The 20,696-nt window shown below is 37.1% G+C and overlaps 1 pseudogene; it reads right to left on the minus strand.

The window, feature by feature from the left end:
• Positions 1–4,778: 4,778 nt before the first annotated feature.
• Positions 4,779–19,997, minus strand: LOC121442182 (annotated as a pseudogene).
• Between the last annotated feature and the right edge of the window lie 699 nt (positions 19,998–20,696).

Below are 20,696 nucleotides of genomic sequence, written 5' to 3' on the forward strand. Positions count from 1 at the left end.
ATAAATCCTACTTTATGTATCGTATAATCCATTTGCACATTCTTGATTTTTATTTTCTTATATTTTGTTCAGTATCTATCTATGTCCATGATAGCTGTTTGTATTTTTTTCTAAGAATCTAAATCTGCTTTTAGAGTAAACCTCTTGGTTATGTAGTTATTTCATCCAAACTGAATCTTTACCCCTGAAGGAGGAGGAAGGTTCATAAGGTTAGGAAACTAAAATCATTCTCAGAATGCAGGATTCGTAAAGTTCTTCTCTAAGACTTTCTAAGCATCCGGGTGTTGCCCTGGAAGAGACACTTAGATGTAGTTGTCTAGAATCTATGCAGGGAGTTCTAGAGACATATTTTGGGAGTCCTCACCCAGGCTGGGGTAAGATATTTGGTGAAGCAGTTGCCTTTGAGTGATCCATGGCTCTGTATATTATCTCTAACTCATAAACTTGTGAGCAACTCCAATTTATTTATTGGTTTGCAGGTTAGGCTTGGAATGAACTGCTCCATCCATCTGGGTGGATGTTTGTCCACATCTTCCCAAGAAAAGTCATTCAGCAATTTATATTTTATATTTACTGGATCTTTTTAAATGAATTGGGGTGTTTTCTTGTTCTATTCTTTAAGTGATAGTATTAATTTTATTAAATTTATTCCCTAAATTTTGAGTAGAATTCACCTTTGAAGACAGCACTATGGTAGAAATTTCTATTTAAATTATGTATTTTATATAAAAATTAAACATATTCAGTAATTGAGGCCCATTAGAAGTATGCAAAATTTGACAGAAATTGTAGCTGTATCTTAATATGTGAAAAATTTCGCAGAAAGTGAATGAAGTATTGGGTGAGAACATCTTTGGATGTGAATTTGAGGGTCTTTGGTCTATATCTAGAGGAACTGCACATTAAGTATGGGATACTTCCCCTCAAGGTCTTTGTGTAAATAATCCTTAAATAATCCTGATGCATATATGTATATACATTTACTTGAGTTAAATAGCTTAAATGCATAATATAAGAGCCCATTTCTTATTGTTAGAATGATAATACAAAAATTAGCCATATGTGGGGGCTACATAGATTGATGTGGGATTAGGACTGGAGACCTTAGTTCATGATTACCTTTATATACAATACAAATAATTTTGTTCTCTACATAATGGAATATAAACACTAAGTATTCTAAGTATTTTCTTGATCTCTCATCTGGAAGGACTTTGAAAAAGTTCCATAACAGCAACAAGAATACATAGAAAAAAAAAGAACATTTCTTCCAACATGAACCCCCAACTGAAAGGTCAAGTTACCTACATACTGAGTAGTACTAGGAATGTGTCAGCACACAGTATCCGAGTGCAGGATACTTTATAACACCACAAAGTGAGGAAATGCAACAACAAAATAATAATACTTCAATCAGTAACAACGTGTGCTAGAACAAAGAGGACAGTGGGTAGCTGAATAAAAATGCCTAATTTTAAACCTGCAATAATTGGAGCCAGAGACTAATTACACAGTAGTTTTAGGTTGCAGCCAAAAGTCTACAAAACAGATTTGTGATTGCATATTCATGTAGAAAGATGATTGCTTAAATTAATAAATGCCGCGGTTGATAAAAATGTCCCTTGCAGAAGAACTTTGGAAAGATTTCTTCACAGTTCATGCTAAACAGGTTAAGAATGACTCTGCACCCAAATGTGGGGTAGTCATCACCACTTCCTTCCAAAAAGCAACATACACAAAGACAGAAACGGAAGAATCATTCTGTATCGAAAACTGCTCTCAAGAGCAATACCCACCAACCAAGGATGTTATACACCCTTCTGTGACGTGCTAAAAGTGACATTTCACTGTAGCTTTCCTCTCTAAAACTGACTTTACAAACATTTCATAAAAAATGCAAACAAGTAAGCTTGCATTTCTAAAAGGTTTATACAATGAACTTGATCAATTTCCATCAGTATCGTCAAAGCATCGTTAACAAGGGCAGTGTGAGAAAAATTTCCAGCCTTGAGGTACCTGGAAAATTAGGACAATTAAGTAAAAATTAAGTACAATGTATTTTGGATAAGTGCCTGGAAGAGAAAAGGAAAATAGTTTCATGATAGCAAGACATTTATTTGTTTGTTTTTTGTTTTCTGTTTTGTTTTTACAATTTTAGTGAATGACATACAACAGGAGTGAATCACTAAGTACCAGGCGTGCAATACTAATACAAGAGGCTGAGTGGACCACAGACGCACATGTGGGAATTGTCTGTGCTATCATGGAAATTTTTGTATTTAATTTAAGGAGCATAAAATTGATTGTTACATGTGAGTCAATTTAAAGCCAAACGAGTCCATATAATATAGAGCAGTGAATTTGGAAATGATTCATGTTAAAAGCTGCGAGACATTTTTCCTAACACTGACAGTTATACTGAGGTACATTAGTTTTGAATTAGTTACTAAATTCTGTTAGGGTGGTTAACTCTTAGGGCATCAACAGACACATGTTAATGCCGACAGCATTACAGGATTAATGTAGCACACAAAGGGTTGTTTCTGAAAGTTAATTAAAAAGAAATTAGTAAAAAGTTTTATTTGACATTTTGTTAATATTAATCGCTCCCTCTAATTAAAACAGGATTTGCTCAAAGAATTACAAAATGGGGCTTTAAGAACAGAATTAAAATTTTGGTCTTTCTACAAATATTTCCAATTCTTTAATAGATTTTATTACCATTGCATGATTTTTATAAGCTTATATATAAGCTTCTTGGCTGTATATTCACTCTGGAAATCACCATATGAGACCATTGTATCTTAGGACACATCACATTGCTTTCCAGGCAGAATGGCACTGTGCAATTTGATTGGTTTCCATTGAGACTGCTGAAGCATCTTGTAGTTCAGAGGATACAAGTTATGTCATTGACAGTGCATGTTCTCAACAGCAGCCATCACAGGAAAGCAGAGTGCAACAGAAATTGTCATGATTCTACGGCTCTGGAAGAACTGGCATCACAAAACAGCAAGAACTAAATCAACAACAGGGCCTTCTGCAGAAGTCTTAGTTGAAGGTGTCAGAAATGTCTGCTCCTAAGATCTCTCTCTTCTTGTCTTCTCAGCCAGCTGCTCTCTGTCACCTCACTTCCTGCCCTTCGTGAGCACATCTCTCTCTTCTCTTGCTCACGCATTAAAATTCCCTACTCACAGTGGATACCCTATGTATCTTTCAAGTATTTAAGCAATGGAGAGCTCCCATACCTCTACATTTATAGATGAAGCAAAGTGGCCATTATGCTGCAACCTTTTTACTTCTCTATTAGCTTTCAAGTCGTTTTCCCTTTAGCTTTTCTTCTCAGTTTTCCATTGCCTAAGACTTTATGAAGAAGATAGTCTCCACCAGGAAAAACCATGGTGTTTATCCAATATCAAACGATCAGCACTGAAAATATCCATACAAGTAACATTGTAGGGATATAGCATGTTATATTTAGGAGTATACATATATAAATGTATATGTATGTAATAACAATTAATATAAAGGGGACCACTGAATTTCAAGAAGGTGTATGGAAGGGTTTGCAGAAAAAAAAATAAAAGGTAGCTTGCCATTACTCACTTTTATAAAATTGCACCTTCTTTATTTTGCATTAATTTAACTTCCAAACAAATAAAGAAAACAACAACAAAACACAAAATGCACAGTACCCAACCCTCCCATTCTGTGGCAAGGTATTTTCCTGTCTTAAGGCACAAGGACATGACAGAAGAGATTCTTTAGATGTGAGTATACAGCCAGATGGGTCAAGGCCCGTCCAGGCTTTGACTGAAAACACGGGGATGCTACAGAGGACCTGGATTTCTTGGGGGCATCTCTACCACAGTGCTCCCATGCCCAGGGACTCTCATCAGAAACAGCAGCTCCAGGCTCCTCTGATGCCACCTTCATCCCTTCACCAGTGACTGCAAGCAAAGACATGAGATTTGAGCCAACTAGCAATGAGAGTGGCCAAGATCCCAGACAGTTCTATGACTTTCCACCTACATCCCAAGTCTCCTAACTCACCCCGGCCTAGTCTGATCATGGTATAGATGCAGTTGGAGTGGATCTGGGCCTCCTTAAGAAAGAAACCAGAGGAAGCAGAGCAATACCAGAGAGCAGGACAGCCAGGCTCGTGACCATTTTGTCATTTCTGACCACTTAAACCCTCTGTTGCCATCTCTACAATGGGATAGGGAAGGACTGATGTAGCCCATCAGAGCTGTGTGAAGTGTCTGGGTCTTCATGGAATATTGCTTTAACTATGCAAGTATGTGTTATATTTGTTTATGCTGCAGAATATTATTTTAAATATATGAAGATAAGATACATTTCTTTCTGTTGTTTTGTTTAATTATGAAAAGCTTTTTTACTGTTTCATCTTGCCTGCCTAAGGCACCTAATTGGTCTAATAAAAAGCTGAACAGCCAATAGCTAGGCAAAAGAGGACTAGGCAGGGCTGTTTTGTGGAGAGAAGAAATAGGAGGAGAAATCTGGGCTCAAAAACAATGAAAGAAGAAAAGAAGAAAGAAAGAATGAGGGAGGAAAAGAGGAAAATAGCCAGGGACAGCCAGACAGCCACCAGTCAGCTAGACAGAGTAGACATAAAGAAAGAAAATAAAAAGCAGCAATGAAAAACATAAATGAAGAAAAAGCAGGTAAAATTAAAGAAAAAAGGTAGCTAGAAGTAAGCTTAAGCTCGGATTCAGCATTCAAAATTAGTAATAGGTCTCTGTGTTATGATTTGGGAGCTAGCTGGTTGGTGGTCTAAATGAAAAAGCCTGGTACAAGTGATTTGAAAGGTTTTCAGGCTTTATCTTGCTCTTTTTCATTTTCTTCTTTTCTTCCTATCGTTTGGTTGGTCCAGGCCCTCTTTAGTCACAGAAACCAGGTCTTTCCATTAAACATCTTGAGCTGCTGCCCACCGTGCTCATCAGTTAACCCAGTCAGCTACACCGCAGCAAAGTCCAGCTTCCACACATGCTCCACATAGGCCGAGTGGGCCAGCTGTTCTCTGCTCTGACCAGTGACAAAGCAGATGGACTTCTGTGTCTCCTTCATGCAAGACACACACTCGTGCATGACAGGAAGTCATGAGCTCAGAAGAGATCCCGTAGGAATCTTCACAGGTTTCAAATTTTAAAATCTTAGAGAATGCCATCGAATTCCTTGTACTTTCTTTGTCTTCTGCCAACTCAGAGAAGAGCTCACAGCTCTTCTTCACCATGATTTTGATGATGACTCTTAAGATCTTGCTCGGCTGGAGGACTTCCTGGGAGATGATCAGGGACCTGTCTGAGGTATTCCGATACTGGCTCATCACAGCTGTTCTTGATGAACACGCAAAGGCCATGCACTTTGATGTTGCTCTTTTTTTTTTTTTATTGAGAAAAGGAGGAAAAAAAAAAAACAAGTTTCCACCTCCTCCCAGCCTCCCATTTCCCTCCCCCTCCTCCCACCCTTTTCCCCCTCCCCCCACTCCTCTCCCCCTCCCTCTCCAGTCCAAAGAGCAGTCCGGGTTCCCTGCCCTGTGGTAAGTCCTAGGTCCTCCCCACTCCGTCCATATCTAGGAAGGTGAACATCCAAACTGGCTAGGCTCCCACAAAGCCAGAACATGAAGTAGGATCAAAACCCCGTGCCATTGTCCTTGGCTTCTCATCAGCCCTCATTGTTCGCCATGTTCAGAGAGTCCGGTTTTATCCCATGCTTTTTCGGTCACAGTCCTGCTGGCCTTGGTGAGCTCCCAGTAGATCAGCTCCACTGTCTCAGTGGGTGGGTGCACCCCTCGTGGTCCCGACTTCTTTGTTCATGTTCTCCCTCCTTCTGCTCCTCATTGGGACCTTGGGAGCTCAGTCCAGTGCTCCAGTGTGGGTCTCTGTCTCTATCTCCATCCATCACCAGATGAAGGTTCTATGATGATATGCAAGATATTCGTCAGTATTGCTCTAGGATAGGGTCATTTCAGGTTCCCTATCCTCAGCTTCCCTTTCTTAAAATGGTCAAAAGGAGTTTGCCAAGGAATGAAAAGCAGTGTCTAGAATTCGATGTGACCTTCTACAGAAATTGCTGAAAAAAATGATGTGGCCAACAAAAACACAAAACAGGAAAAACCAGTTATATTTTTCAAGGCACGATTATCTTAAGTCTCAGTATCAAAGATCTAACACTGGAGGCATGCTATACTCCTGAAGTTCTAGGAGCAGAGTAGACACTATAGGCAGCTCCACAGAAAGCAAAGGTAATACCAAGTCAACTTAGAATGCTGGTTCTCACGAGTAGACTCCCAACGAGAATGCTTGCTGTCATGGCCACCAGCTGGACTCTGACTTGAAGGCAAAGTGAAATCATTACCAAGCATAAGTCTATTTGAGTAGTTAGTTCCTAGAGAAGCAATTCAGTTCTCAGTTACTGACCAATGGGGAACACTATTCTCCACCATCTCCAGCACAGTTTGTAAACTAGTCCAGTGTATACAACTGCCAGCTAGACTTGTCCATCTTTGGTCAGGCTACTGGAGATTTGACTATATTCCTCCTTAGTGAAATCAGCAGGGTTTCCGAACCACATTGACCTGGTCTTATTCAAATCTCTCTGAATTATGTCTTTCTCCTTAATCTTCTTGACTTTTTTTAAATCTTTGACCCTGTCATCCTCATCTGTCCCCACATTTTCATTCTTAAGAGTCTCCTCACTATCTTTATCTTCTTCCTCTTCCTCTGTCTTATCCTCACTGATCTCTTACTCCTTCTCCAATCCTGTCAAAGTAGGAGGGGTCTCTAAAGCTCTCAGAACAAATCTTGTCCAAAAAATTCTAGATTTATTAGAAACAAAAAAACAAGAAAGTAAGAGAAAAGTTGATTGCTTTGAATTCAAAGCTAAAAGACATGAACTAGTTCATGTCAATTTATGATAGAGATGTTGCACTATAACATCACCAATGCCTATGCATAAACCTTTTCTATAACAGTATTTTCAAAGTAGAGAATATAAAATATTCTTCTTCCAAGTATTTCTCCTTTTATGGGTAAAAATTGACTTTTAAAACATTATTACCATACATTATTTAGAGAACTTCTTTTTCTTTTTTTGTGACTGGGTTTCTCTGTGTAGCTCTGACAGTCCTGAAACTAGCACTGTAGACAAACAAGGCTAGCTTCAAACTCAAAGATGCACCTGCTTCTGTCTCCCAAACGCAGAGAATAAAGGCATGCGGCACAACTCCCCAGCCTTAAAACGTATTTTAAACTCTAAAACTTTTCAATTATAGTTCATTAAAATTATAAAATTTGTTGGAAAAAACTTCATCTTCTTTTTGTAATATAAATTATACTTTGCTTAAATTTTTGGGCAGTAATTTTTATATTACTTAGAAATGAAACTTAGAAATGAAAGTTTCATTTAGCAGTTGTGTGTGATGTCTCCTCTACAGGATGGATGATATACTTTACACATAGGGTTAGTACTCTATGTCAATTCAATCAAAAATAAATATTTGTCAATATTTAAATATGATCCAGTTTCCGATTTCCTGTATGTAAATGTGACTCGTGCCTTTAATAACATTACTTTTAATGTGATATGAAAATGGTTTGTTTCAATATTCTTAAGATAGTTAAAATAATCCCTATCTATTAATGTTCATTTTATGCATGTTTCACTATATTTATTTTAATTTCCTTGCATATCATTAATAATTAAATAAAATATTTAATTAGTATGCTAACTTTAATTACAAATAAATCAATATTTCATTTTTTTAACTTACTTCACTGAAATAGTCCAAATGTCTTGCCAAACTGCACATCAACTTTTTTAGCTAACCAGAATCGCGAATAAATGTTTTGCTTCTCATTTGAATTCAAGTTTCTCTTCCAAGCCTTTAAAAAATATAGGTTAGAGTCTTTAAAATTTTGCCTTATGCATATTGTGAGTTTTGGAGAGCTTTATAATGTGAAAGCTGTATCATTACATTTACCCATTAAAAAATCAACTTCAAGAGTGTTTAAAATACACCATCCATCACCGAACTGAAAATAACACATAATTATTTCAAATTCCAGCGTCGTCAACAACTCCAGGCACCGTGCGCTTTCTTCAAGAAGATTGAAGCAGTGAGTTGCCGAGTACCTATTACGCGTAATTAAGCTTTAGAACGCACATCAGTCGTCTCATAGCTGTTTTAAAAACAGCTTTGTTGTCATGTGACAGACGATAAATGTCATTCTGAAGCAGGGTGCCTTTATCCCAAGCTGGCCTCATTCCACTGAATCGAGTCCCAGAGTTTATAACTACAGATTTAATTAAAATTATAACTAAAGATTTTAGTTAGGATAATGATGGGTCGCGATTGTCACCAACACCTCAATATTGTGTCTTGAATGGATTCATTTGATAAAGATCAGTAGGCCTGGAAACTCTACGAGATTCCAAAGTGAGATCTCTGCAATACTAAAGATATTGTTATCACCAACATTCACCCATAAAAATTTCATTCAATGATATGAAAGCAAAATATGCTACATCTCCCTGACAATGTGTAGAGTTTCCACAAGCCCCAGCCATTGTACTTGCAAGCTATGACGAAATGTGCTTTAGAACCCTGAGCCAAAAACAAACATTTCTTTAATTTGTTCTTTCACAGTATTTAGCACAGTAAATGGAAAAGTAATCAATATAGCCAACTATCTTTATCTGCTAAAAAACAGAAAAAAAAAGGCAAAAAACAGAATGGAAGAAGGAACACAGCAAAACTATCTCCTGATTTTTTAAAAATATATAAAACAAAATGTACAAAGAGTTTCAGGACCTTTTACTAGATAACTCTTTAAAATAAGTAGAAGGAATGCATATATATATATATAATTTATAATCATTCTTGTTATGGTAAATTTATCTTAAAAATAAAGATAATTACAAAGTTGTGGTGGTGCATGACTTTAATTCCAGCTCTCAGAAGGCAGAGTCAGGAATATTTCTGTGAGTTCAAAGCCAACCTGGTCTACACAGTCAATTCCAGGACAGCCAGAACTTCACAGAAAAAAAAAATGTCTCCAGAAGGTTAAGTAAAAGAAAATAAAATAGTGGAAAAATTGTACAGGGGTATAATAAAAAGAAATACCACATTGTCAAATATTTCAAAAATGATATGTATTTCTGTGTAGATGTTGCCTGTTGTGGGTTCTTAGACTGATAAAAAATGTAAAGTCAGACTCAAAGGGAAACGAGGAGATTATTTTTTATGAGCTGGAGAGAAACAAAAAGGGAAGGCATAAATTGGGAATTTGACAGCTCCCCAAAGGAAGGTAATGGAAAAAAGAGAAAAAGCAATGGCCTTAGAGTAAAGGTCAGCAATGGGCATTCTCAAGATGCTGTGAAAAGTCAGGATAAAGACTCATAGACTATGAGAGAGTCTATAGGGTTTAGAGAAATTTGCTAAGAATTTCAGATGATATATGAAAACTAGATATAATGAAGAAAAAAGAAGATAGGCTTAGGAATAAAACCCAGTGTAGTAATATGGGCGGCGGGGCTACGTCCCCAGCACCCTGGCTGCCCACATGGCTAGCTTATGCTCCGAAATAACAACACACAAAATGTATTCATTTAAACACTGCTTGGCCCTTTAGCTCTAGCCCTTACAGGCTAATTCTCACATCCCGATCAACCCATCTCTAATAATCTGTGAGCACCGGTTTTACCAGGAAAGATTCAGCATGTCTAACCTGGTGGCTTGCTTCATCGTGTGCGTCTGCCCGGGAGAGCGAGCATGGCATCTCTCTGAGGCGTCTGGTCCCAAGAGGAGAGCTGTGGAGTCTGAGCTCACTTCCTCTTCCTCCCAGTGTTCTGTTCTGTTTACTCCTCCCACCTATCTTCTAACCAATGAGGGCCAAGCAGTTTCTTTGTATTTAACCAATGACCTTCCTCCATCAACCCAGCAAGCAACTGAAACAAGAAAGGACTTCAACAGCAATGACAGTACAAACTCATAAATGGAATTATTGTTTATCCCAATTCCTTAGGTGTCTTTAGGTGTATTTATTTCCCTGAGACTTAATCTTCTGCTCAAGAGATTGACAGGTTCATTTTGATCAACTCTTGAGGGAAGAGACAATATTATGTAATGATTTTGGTAGTCTACAAAATAATGTGCGCTCAGGCCAAATTTAGAGCACAGATCCGCTTCTGTTAGTTAAAGGAATAATTCTTTTGAGGGTTTCAACAATGCCCTGTTTTAACACCCTTTCCTACCATGTTTACAAATGTTCTAGAGAAACCATCATGCTCATTACCATTGATAAAATGCAGCATGTCTTCCTGATACAAGTCCTAGAGAAAAGAGGATTATACAGAATATACTTCAACATAACAAACTCAGAGCCAATATCATCACAAAAGAAGAAAAACACAAAGTTACCCTCTTAAAATAACTAATAAGACAGTAATTGATGCCCTAGTTAGGGCAATAATAAAAGAGATGGAAACAAAGAACCATAAATAGGAAAAGAAGCAAATTATCTTTATTTGAAGAAGATACAATTTTATACATAACAAATATCCAAAATTCTCCAGAAATTTTAGAAATAATCAAAATTTTCAGCAAAGTGGGAGAAAATAGAATATATGTTAAAAACAGTAGATTTCCATAGACCAATAACAAAAACATTGAAAGCAAAATTACAAAAATTTCAGTATAAATCTTACCAAGAAAATAGAACACTTCTACAATTAAAGTGTTAAATCTCCAAAGAAAATGATTGTAGAAGGCACTAGAAGTTGGAAAGACCTTCCATGCTAATTAATTGATAGTTAATATCATTAAAAAATATAAATAAAAAGCAATTTACAGATTAAATGTCATGCCAATCAAAACTTTCATTATTTTCATCACTGAAATGAAGAATAGATTATAATTTATATGCAACATTAAAATTTCTTGAGTAGCCAAATTAATACTGTGGAAAACAAACAAGCAGGGGATGGCCCGGAACACACTAGCAGCCTTTTACTACATGAATTAAGGCCTTCTCTCAATAGGAGAGAATTCACACCTGATATGCTAAGCCTAGCCAAGTTTCTGTGTCTGGTGTGGTTAAGGACCCTGCAAGAGATCCAGTTACTGCTACTCTCCTAAATCAATATAATTTGAGCTGTATTCTGAGTATTTACCCTTCATTCCAGAGGTAAGCATAGCTCACTTCTCATCAAGGCTTATTTTTGCAGAAGATATAGGCTATTATAGAAATTCAAAACTGGTTAAAATGCAGAATGCAATGGACTGTGGAGTGCCCAATCCCTATTGGGAAATCTACAATGTTTTTCTTTACCTGAGGGTCAGTGAATATCATCAAATAGGGATCACACAGATTGTAAGAGATGAAAAACATAACTTCTTCAGTAGAAGCTTCTTAAATGCATATGCAAATGGAATAAATATAAATATAAGCATAAAGAAAAGAAAAGAAATAGATGGAGTCATGGCATAATAGAGAAACATTGCTCCATATACAATATACATCTTTCCTCCCTGAGAGTAATCTTTACTGCCAGGAATAAATTGCATCTAGGTGCATTGTGGGCCAAAGGTACCCACTGATAACCCTGAACAATCTTGTCTATTGCCAAGGATATTAGTTGCTCTCCACAACCTGCTGGTAAGGCCCCATTGCTAAACATAATATCTACATATTACATGGAGAATGTGTACTAGTGTCTAACTAGAATCTTCACCACTACTAAATAATGATACTGGTAGGTGCTCTCTAAGGTCCCAGAGGAGAAAAATAGCCACCAACCCAGCTACAAACCCTGTGATCTACAGTGGGCCTGCTGTATGGATTACATGTTGGTGGAAGAGTGTCACAAATATTGTGGATGCAAGCAACAACCGCTATCTGATTGAACTTAAGGCCAATCACAAGACGGAATACTTTGCTTTAATTATCAACAAATATTTTAAACTCGGAAGATCAATATTGGAGGTTGTAGCAAAGAGAACATAAACAACAAAGAATAATAAAGATCTAAACAACAAAGAACAATAAGAATGAACAAAAACCAACAATCACAGTCATAGGAATTTCCATGAGGAAAAAAATCAGTACATTATCTCTATGTACAATGTCACCATTCACAGCAGCAATTCATAAGAAGAAAATATAGAAACTTTGCAAAAGAATAAATGGCAAATACTATTATTTTATGATAAAATTAAAGAAATAGATGTCCATATATTTACCTGGATATATTTACACAAAGATATAAATAGATATAGCAATTGGTTTTCATTCAGAATACAGTGATCCCCTTTTCCTTCAATAAGAAGAGACACAATAAGATTCCACCCATTTCCAAGTTACACAGTAATCATTTCATAGAGAAGAATGTTGGGGGAAAAAAAGAAGACACGACTATCCAAGTGTAATATGAAACTACTCTAGAATCATCGGGAGGCTACTCCTGAAATCTGACAGCATCAGATGCTAAAGGCAAGTTTGCAACTTTGGAACAGACATACATCAGAAGAGTTTATGTCGCAGTTCCTTTGGGAAGTTTATCTCTAGGTATTTCCTGCATAAATAAATAAATAAATAAATAAAAGAAGCAAGTGAACCTTAAGAATATGGAAGAAGAATATCCAATATCTATATGATTACAATAGTACTAAATTAAAAAAGAGATGAATTGATATATACATAGTATTCAAAAATATTATCTTATGTGCAGCAAGAAAGAGCAGTCTTAGAAACGTTAGACTTACTGCACACCAACTAACATAGGATAACATTTAGGATTCCACTCAGCTGAAGTTTAGGAACAAAGAAAATTGCATATGTCAGCAAAGAAATGAGACAATTGACCTGCAGCGTGTGGAATTGACCTTGACTGAAAAGAGAGGCGTTCTCTGAAGTTGAGCAAATCCATCTCTATCTTGACGGAAGAGTGGACTGAAAGAGTGTGCTTCCAGGTTGACACTCAAGGGAACTGAAAATCTAGGCATTTACTGGAATTGCTGAAAACCTTTAAAAGCTACACTCTTTGGCTAGTGGAGTTGACTGCATCGGAAGAAAAGCGTTGTTTTATTTTATTTTTTTTTAAAGAGCCTTCTTTTTTAAGTACCTAGTATTTTAATTAAAAGGGAAGATTAAGAAATAAGTACAAAGCACAACAGTAAAATAAATGAAACAGGAAGAATGGTTTTTGTATGGCAGATATGGAGAGCTTTGAATTAAGCTTCTCTGAAGGAGTAATTGATTTTACAATTACAGCATTTTTATCTCTTGCTTTTCTAAGTCTTGGCCTTTGCCCCGTTCCACTGCGGGCATCCATCTGCCAAGGGGGAGATTAAAATTGTTACAGATGGGGTGAAAGAAGAAATACCTAGGCAGTATTTTTTGACATTCAAATTGGATTATACACAAACAATATGTCTGAAAGGCCGGCTCTTCCCCTGAGGAGGGATTTTTCTATATTGCTTATTTTCCTTTTACATATCAACAGCTATACTCCAGAGAACTCCAGTAATTCAGTTTCCCCAGGAAAGAAGAGGGAGTGGATATACCTACAATGATGAAGTAAGAAGCGCAGAGGAGTAGCAGAAGCCCGGCTGCCTTCCAGCTTGAGTCTATTGGAGACAATGTGTGTATTCAAATGTGAGTTCTGATTTTACAATCTTGGAAAAGAGCTGAGCATTGCTAACAAAAAGCTTAGTGGTCAGGATCCTCTGCTCTCTGGTAAATTATCCCATCCTCCATGAACAACTGCTGGCTGTAGGGGAATCTCAGCCATTGGCTAGCACAACACGATTAGATGAAGGTTCTCTGTGCAGCCAAGGGTTCTATCAGAGTGTAGAGGTACTCAGGACCAGAATGAAATCTGCATTTACAAAGAAGGTGATATCGTGGGACCAAGAGAGCAAAGCAAAACTCATTAATATGATAAAGGATTTTGATCCTGGCTACCTTGTTAAAAAGAAAAAAATGTGAAATACTACGTTAACCGTCAATATCACCCACGTGGTCCCAACAAAATCAATGCCTGAAAAGGGATGATTGTAGGAGATATGCTTACAAGAATGGTATCTAGTGGGGCCTCACCGTTATACAAAGAACTACAGGCAACTAATGGGTGCTAAAAGTCAAATAGTTTTCCTCAGGGGAGGTGCTCTGGCTGTTATCTGGTATCAAGTGGTCAGCCTTGGAATCACATACATAGAAGTAAGATTATACAGACTGAGTGGTAATATTTATGTATTTAGTAATATATATTACTGTCGAGTCCTGGCCTCCAGCTGCTCTTCCCTGCTAGAGATCTTTCCTTTCCTTCTGATTTGAGTTACTAAAGGCTGGGTCAAAGTTGTTTACCAGCTCTGCTTCACGAGCACGTGTTGCCTTGGCCTTGATCAGTGGATAAGGTTTTCACCTGTTGGCCCACTTGACTGTTGAGTATATAAGCCTCCGTGGTGCTATTGAAAAAAATGGCTTTTTACCAGTGACTAGAGGTCTGTGTCTCTGTCTCTCTGTGTGTCTCCGTATGTTTCAACCTCCAGCCCCTTGCCTGGAGTTCACGAACTCTATGGTACACATAGAGCACAGACAGGCATTGTGTGCTGCATATTACCAATAAAGAAATCGTGGCCATGAATTTGAGAGAAAGCAATAAGGGGCATGTGGGAGCGATTGAAGGAATGATAGGGAAGGGGTTAAATTATTTAGTTATATTTTAATTTTATTTTTTAAATGGACCTTGTAGATGGATTTTTTTCCTCCATCTATTTCAGACAATGGAAGCAGAGGATGATGAAGATGCAGAGGTAAAATCATATGAATAAATAAATAATTATCTTTAAGTGACACTCTTCTGAGCATGAGTGTTTCTGTGGAAGTACATTTTGGAAAAACTATGCTCCATATTGCATTACACAATTTCCACCCCGACCCCCCAACCCCATATGAGTAAGAATCAACCCCTAAATGGTGTTCCTCACCCTGAGGCCAAACTTTGTTGGGAGAGGGGACATTATCTTTTAGAATTGCTTCCAGCTCTCATTGGGGCATTGTTTTTTTATTTTTCCCTGTGGGATACTGTAAATATAAAATGATGGTTAAGTTTCAAGATTGCTGTTTTGTAAAATTGCAAATAGTGTCTGAGTAGTAGATAGGATTCTTCTGACGTTCTTATTTGGAGTTCTGGCCAGAACATTGTAAGAAGATGCACCATTTCCACAGCTGGTACCCAAAATCCAGTCTCATTGTAGCACTATCAGCATTATGACATCATATTGACCAGGTGGAGTCATTGTTGTGGGACCCCATCTTCGTCATGGAAGTTTCAAAGATTACTGCAGGATAATCTACTGTATATTGTGGAAAACTTAAATTCATATAGACATATTCAATGAAAGATGTGATATAGAGAAAATGGGCATGGAGGAATATAAAATATTTCCTTACAGTCTATCTTTTTTCTGTCCCATACCAGATGCCTTCTGACATGAGATAGAAATTCTGAATTTTTCTTTTAACAACATGCTTGGATTTAGAGAATAGCCATCATCCAACTCCAAAGCCAGCTCTGATTTTAAAATAGAAATATGTACATGTCCACATAATCAAATTTTCCCGAGCAGACAATACAGCCTTGCTGATTCTTTCTGGAGGGCTATATTTTCATCTTTAGACATCTAGATGTTCAAGGACTTTCATCTCTTTGAAGATGAGTATTTTCCCGCAAAGACAAAACCCTGCCCAAACCCTTATAAGGTTTTTTTTTTCTTTTTCTTTTTTTTTTTTTTTGGATTTTCATTACAAATGTGTTTATAATGAATATTTCAATCAACAGTTGGCCTAAAAGACATGTGCAGAATCCATAGCTGTGGAGGGTTGACAGGAAAACATTAATAGGATTATTATATTCTAATGGCATCACTCAGAGAAGTAACCCTGAGCTTCCAGGAGGCAGTACAGAAAAAGGCCTGGGGAGGGAAAACACCATGCCATACTTGGTTAAATCACATGTATTTTTTAGCACAATAAGCCAGGCATTCTTATCACCTGTATGATTGTCACCTCTGTGGATGAGCTGTCATTTCTCTTTCTCAAGAGGTTTTCTTTTTGAAACCAAATCTTTACTAATTTTGATGGTATCCATAGATTTTCTTCTCTGGAAACAAGAGCAAAACCCCTTCACCAACATAGCACATCTCCTGGTTTCCATTGTGAGGTCAACACATCCTTGAAATATACTGCCTGATTTAGCTCAGTTTTTTTTTTATTATTATCCAATGTCTATTTGCTGCTGTCGTTCCTTTCTCAATAGTGCTAAGAAAATTCAAGGTTAAAAAGCATTATGCAATCTATTTCAGGGGGCATTTTCCATCCCTTTCTGCTTGTTTAGCATATACTTTATAGTTTGATTTGATCTTTCTAAAACTGCCTGACCTGTAGGATTGTTTGGTATAGCTGTAATGTAATATGCTTTATATTATCATAAGCAACAAAACTGATTCACTTTCTTAGAGCCATATGTTGGACCACTGTCTTTTTTTTTTTGTGGAGGTATACCCATGATGACCATAACTTCTAATAAAAGTGTGATTACTGAATCAACCTTTTCTGAGCTCAAAGCACTTGCCAACTGAAAACATGAATAAGTGTCAGTAGTGTGATGTACATATTTTAATTTTCCACATTCTGCCAGATTTCATTCCCTTGGGTACCTTTTGGGTTACTCACTGCATTTAACAGTGTTTGCTTATAGAAAGAGCAAGCAGGGCATCTCTTTATAATCTCCTAAGCTTGTTACCATGTAATAGAAAACTCCTTCTTTAAACTTTTGCTATTAACATGATTTTTCTTATGAAATTCATCATACTTCCAATCAATAATTGGCCAATTTCTGCATTACCTTGAGCTTGAGGACCTAGCAGACCCATGAAGGATCAGATTGTATTACATATAGGACAAAGCCTATTTCTGATTATGTATTGAACCTGAATGAATAATGAAGTCAATTCTATGTCATCTGGTATAAATTCAGCAGTTTCAATATGCAAGACAACTCTTTCTGCATATTGTGAATCAGTAACTATATTGAGATGTTTGCAAAATCACTTAGTACCTTAAGAATAGCACATAATTCTGCTTTCTGAACAGAATTATGAGGGCTTTGTTCCACCTCACTTAATTCTTCTAAATTATATCCTGCCTTCCCTGATTTGTTTGTATACACTACCACACCTGAAGTATTTTTACTAACAAGAAGATATATTTATATTTTCCTATACATTACAAATATAAAATGCTATAGATATATGAATAATCGTTTTATTTTATATTTTTTTACAAAATTTATGTATAATTACATAGTAGATACATGACTCTTCAAAACATATTTTGATTTGAAACTTTTCCTTATATGAGACTATCTAGCAAAAGAAAACAAAGAAGCATAGAATAGGATCAAAATATGTTCTACGAAAAGTTTGAAAAATATAACAACTTAATTTAAAAAGCTAACAAGAAATAAAGCTTCAGCATATGATTTTCCCTGTCTTCAACATCCAACAATTCATTTTTATAGTTTTATCTGTATTTTCTATCTTTACATATATGTCACATTGGCTTGTATTATATAAGTTATTAATTATTATGTTATATTTATTATGTATTGTGCATATTGTGTATGTATATATTATGCAGATTATATATGTGTGTATATAGAGTAAAGCCATCTTTTTACCTGGCTCTTATATCATCCTGGTACCTTTAGATATTTATTGCTGTCAAGGTCTTGGCATGCTATAAAGTCACAGTCCAGCCAGTAGTAACTGTAACCTTCTTCAAGAATAAATCATGAACTAACTTTCAACCAATGTTTATGAGGGGAAGAGACAGGTAACAATGTGGAACCTCAAATGTCTTTGTATTAGTGAAGATACCTTTGGAAATGGCAATGCTTGACAAGTGATTTTCCTAAAGATTTCAGTATGATAGTGAAAGAATAAATCAGTCAATATATGAAAGTTCTCCCATTTTTATTTTCTATGACTCTTTTACTGATTCTATTCAGAGGATTCAATGTACAGGATAGAGAGAAAGAAAGATGTAACCAGAGTTGGGACAAAAATACAGAGAGACAGACTAAAATTTTAAAGCATTTGCTGTGATTAGGCAGGCATGCTGACAAATCCCAATTGCACAGGGGAATGTGTTCCCAAATCCATATTCTGGAGAGATTCTGTTATGATTTTAACGTGAAATGGCCTCCAGAGCTTCTTGTATTAAATATCTGTCCCCTGGTTATTGCTATTTCAGGGAGTTTGTGGAGTTTAAATGTAAATGTAATGGATGAAGAAGTTACTGGGGAAAGGATTCTGGAAATTACAACTGTCTCGAATCCAATCCTCTCTCTGCTTCTGGTTAGCTGTGAGGTGAGAAATCCCCTCAATCACTGGTTCTACTTCAACGATTCTCTTCCTCATCATGGCTTTAAAATCAACAGAGCTGGAGACAATAGACTGAACTCTCTAAAACCAGAAATTATAATCAATGATGGTTCTAAGTCACTCTCAAGGATTTTGGTTAAAACTGTAGAACAAAAAAAATCAAATATGGGGCCTAACACATATAATAATCTCATCTGTAAAATATGACTAACCTGTTGAAAACTCAGTCATTTATTTTGTATCTTTTAGATGCTTTGTGATAGACTTTTCCTATGGAGACTCCACATCTAATCACCCACATAAAGAAGCCATGACAGACCAAATTATCTATACTGCCAAAATCTAACTTGCTGAACCAATGAGTTTTACTGGGGTTGGTTATGGGATGGATATAGATGAGGGGAATACCTAAAATAGAAGAAATTAATCAAAGACAGCTGCATCACCAATGCACAGCTCAGCACGGGTGGCAGCTGAGAAAAGCTGGACAGACTGAAGGCATCTCAACAGCATGGAGAATGTCCTTTCCTGGTGGTTCACTTGGACTGAGCCTCTTCCAGTTATCTCAGATGGTCTCTGCCTTTTTCAAGGCGCTTAGCTGTGGAGGCTCAACAATATGAACCTCTTTCTACCTTGTCCTATGGTCAGAGAGTTTTGAGATTGCTCAAAATGGTTGACAACATCCTGAATTAAAATATTGATATTAATATGGCTCACAAAAGTAGACCCATTCCATCCTGAGAGATGGTCAGGATATGGAAGCATATTTCTGCCCCTTCTTTGCTAATATGAGGTTACCTGGGGAATGGCTGCCTTCAGGATACTTGGTCTAGGGTGACTTCACTGCCGAAGCAACAGAATGCTAAAGACTTGATATTTCAAAATGCTAAAGCATTTAACTGTTTGAGTTGTCCTTTGAATCATGTTAAAGAAGCCTTTTGTTGCCTTATTCCCCCTTTTTTATTGGGGTATAAAACTGTATAGAAAACTAAATGCAGGCAATCTCTCTGGAACACTCTCCCAGTACTATTCTATGGTTTCTGTTTCTTTATTTTTCATGTGTTTTTGTATTCATTACTCCAGAATTGACAGAGACATCTCATTGCCTGGACAGTCACCTAAAGTTCGTCTGTAACACTGGGGCATCTGTCTCCAGCTGACAGGATGATAGTGTCGGGCAGACTTTTCCATGAAGCAGGAAATTTGAAAGACTGTTTTGGCTCTATTGCCAGTTTGCCAGTAACTTTCTATACTCTTTTTTTTCTTCTCTCAAGCCTACATACATTTTTTTAATACACTGCGACCCATTCAGAGGTTTAATTCTGTATGAATCTGTCTTTAGTGCATATCTGTAATCATTTCTGACCAGGAGAGCCTAAAACTGGTAAGCAGTGTGGTCGAGGCACCCTGGATGCTAGCTCCACCTCTCTGGGCCTGCTAACATGGTGAAGGCAGTTCACTCCCAGCTCTGGGAGCACAGGGAGGGAGTCGTGCTTACCACTTCAACATTGGCAAGCAGCTGACCCATGCTGCCACCATGTAATTTTCAGCATGCTGTGCACCAAAACCATTCAAGTGCTCAGCTTGATGCTGCTGCTGAGTCAAGAAACCTTCTCTTAAAGGCATCCTGCCTCTGCTTGCTTTTTGTGAACAGAGCACATCTGAAAAAAATAAGGAATACCAAGAAGTTGTGATCAACTCTGTTCTTTTGTGTCTAGAATCCTTCCCCAAGCTTTCTCAGGTTATGTGTGGATGTGGTTGCCTTACATTGGCACGCCATTTTGTAGATAGAGGGTGTGCGTTCATTTCCTGGCCAGACGGACCCAAATAATAACAAAGAAACTATATTAATTACAACACTGTCTCGCCAATAGCTCAGGCATATTTGTAGCTAACTCTTACATCTTAAATTAACACATTTTTATTAATCTGTGTATAGCCACAAGGTTATGACCTACTGGTAAGGTTCTGGCTGGTGGCTGGTATCTTTCTCCTTCAGCAGCTACATGGCATCTTGCTGATTCCGCCTACTTTCTCTCTATCTCTCTGTTCAGATTTCCTGCCTGACTTTACTCTAAAGGCAGAGGCCAAAATAACTTCTTTAATAACCAATGGTAATAAAACATAGTCATAACATACAGACTTTCTCAGGGGAAGAAGTAGACACCTTGATACAAGAGTTGCTGGAGATTGACTTCCTTGTTGTCCCCAAAGGCTAGGGACCTTA

This window comes from Microtus oregoni, unplaced genomic scaffold, assembly GCF_018167655.1.
Source record: "Microtus oregoni isolate MIOR12 unplaced genomic scaffold, Mior012 000087F_ref0000451, whole genome shotgun sequence".
NCBI lineage: Eukaryota > Metazoa > Chordata > Mammalia > Rodentia > Cricetidae > Microtus > Microtus oregoni.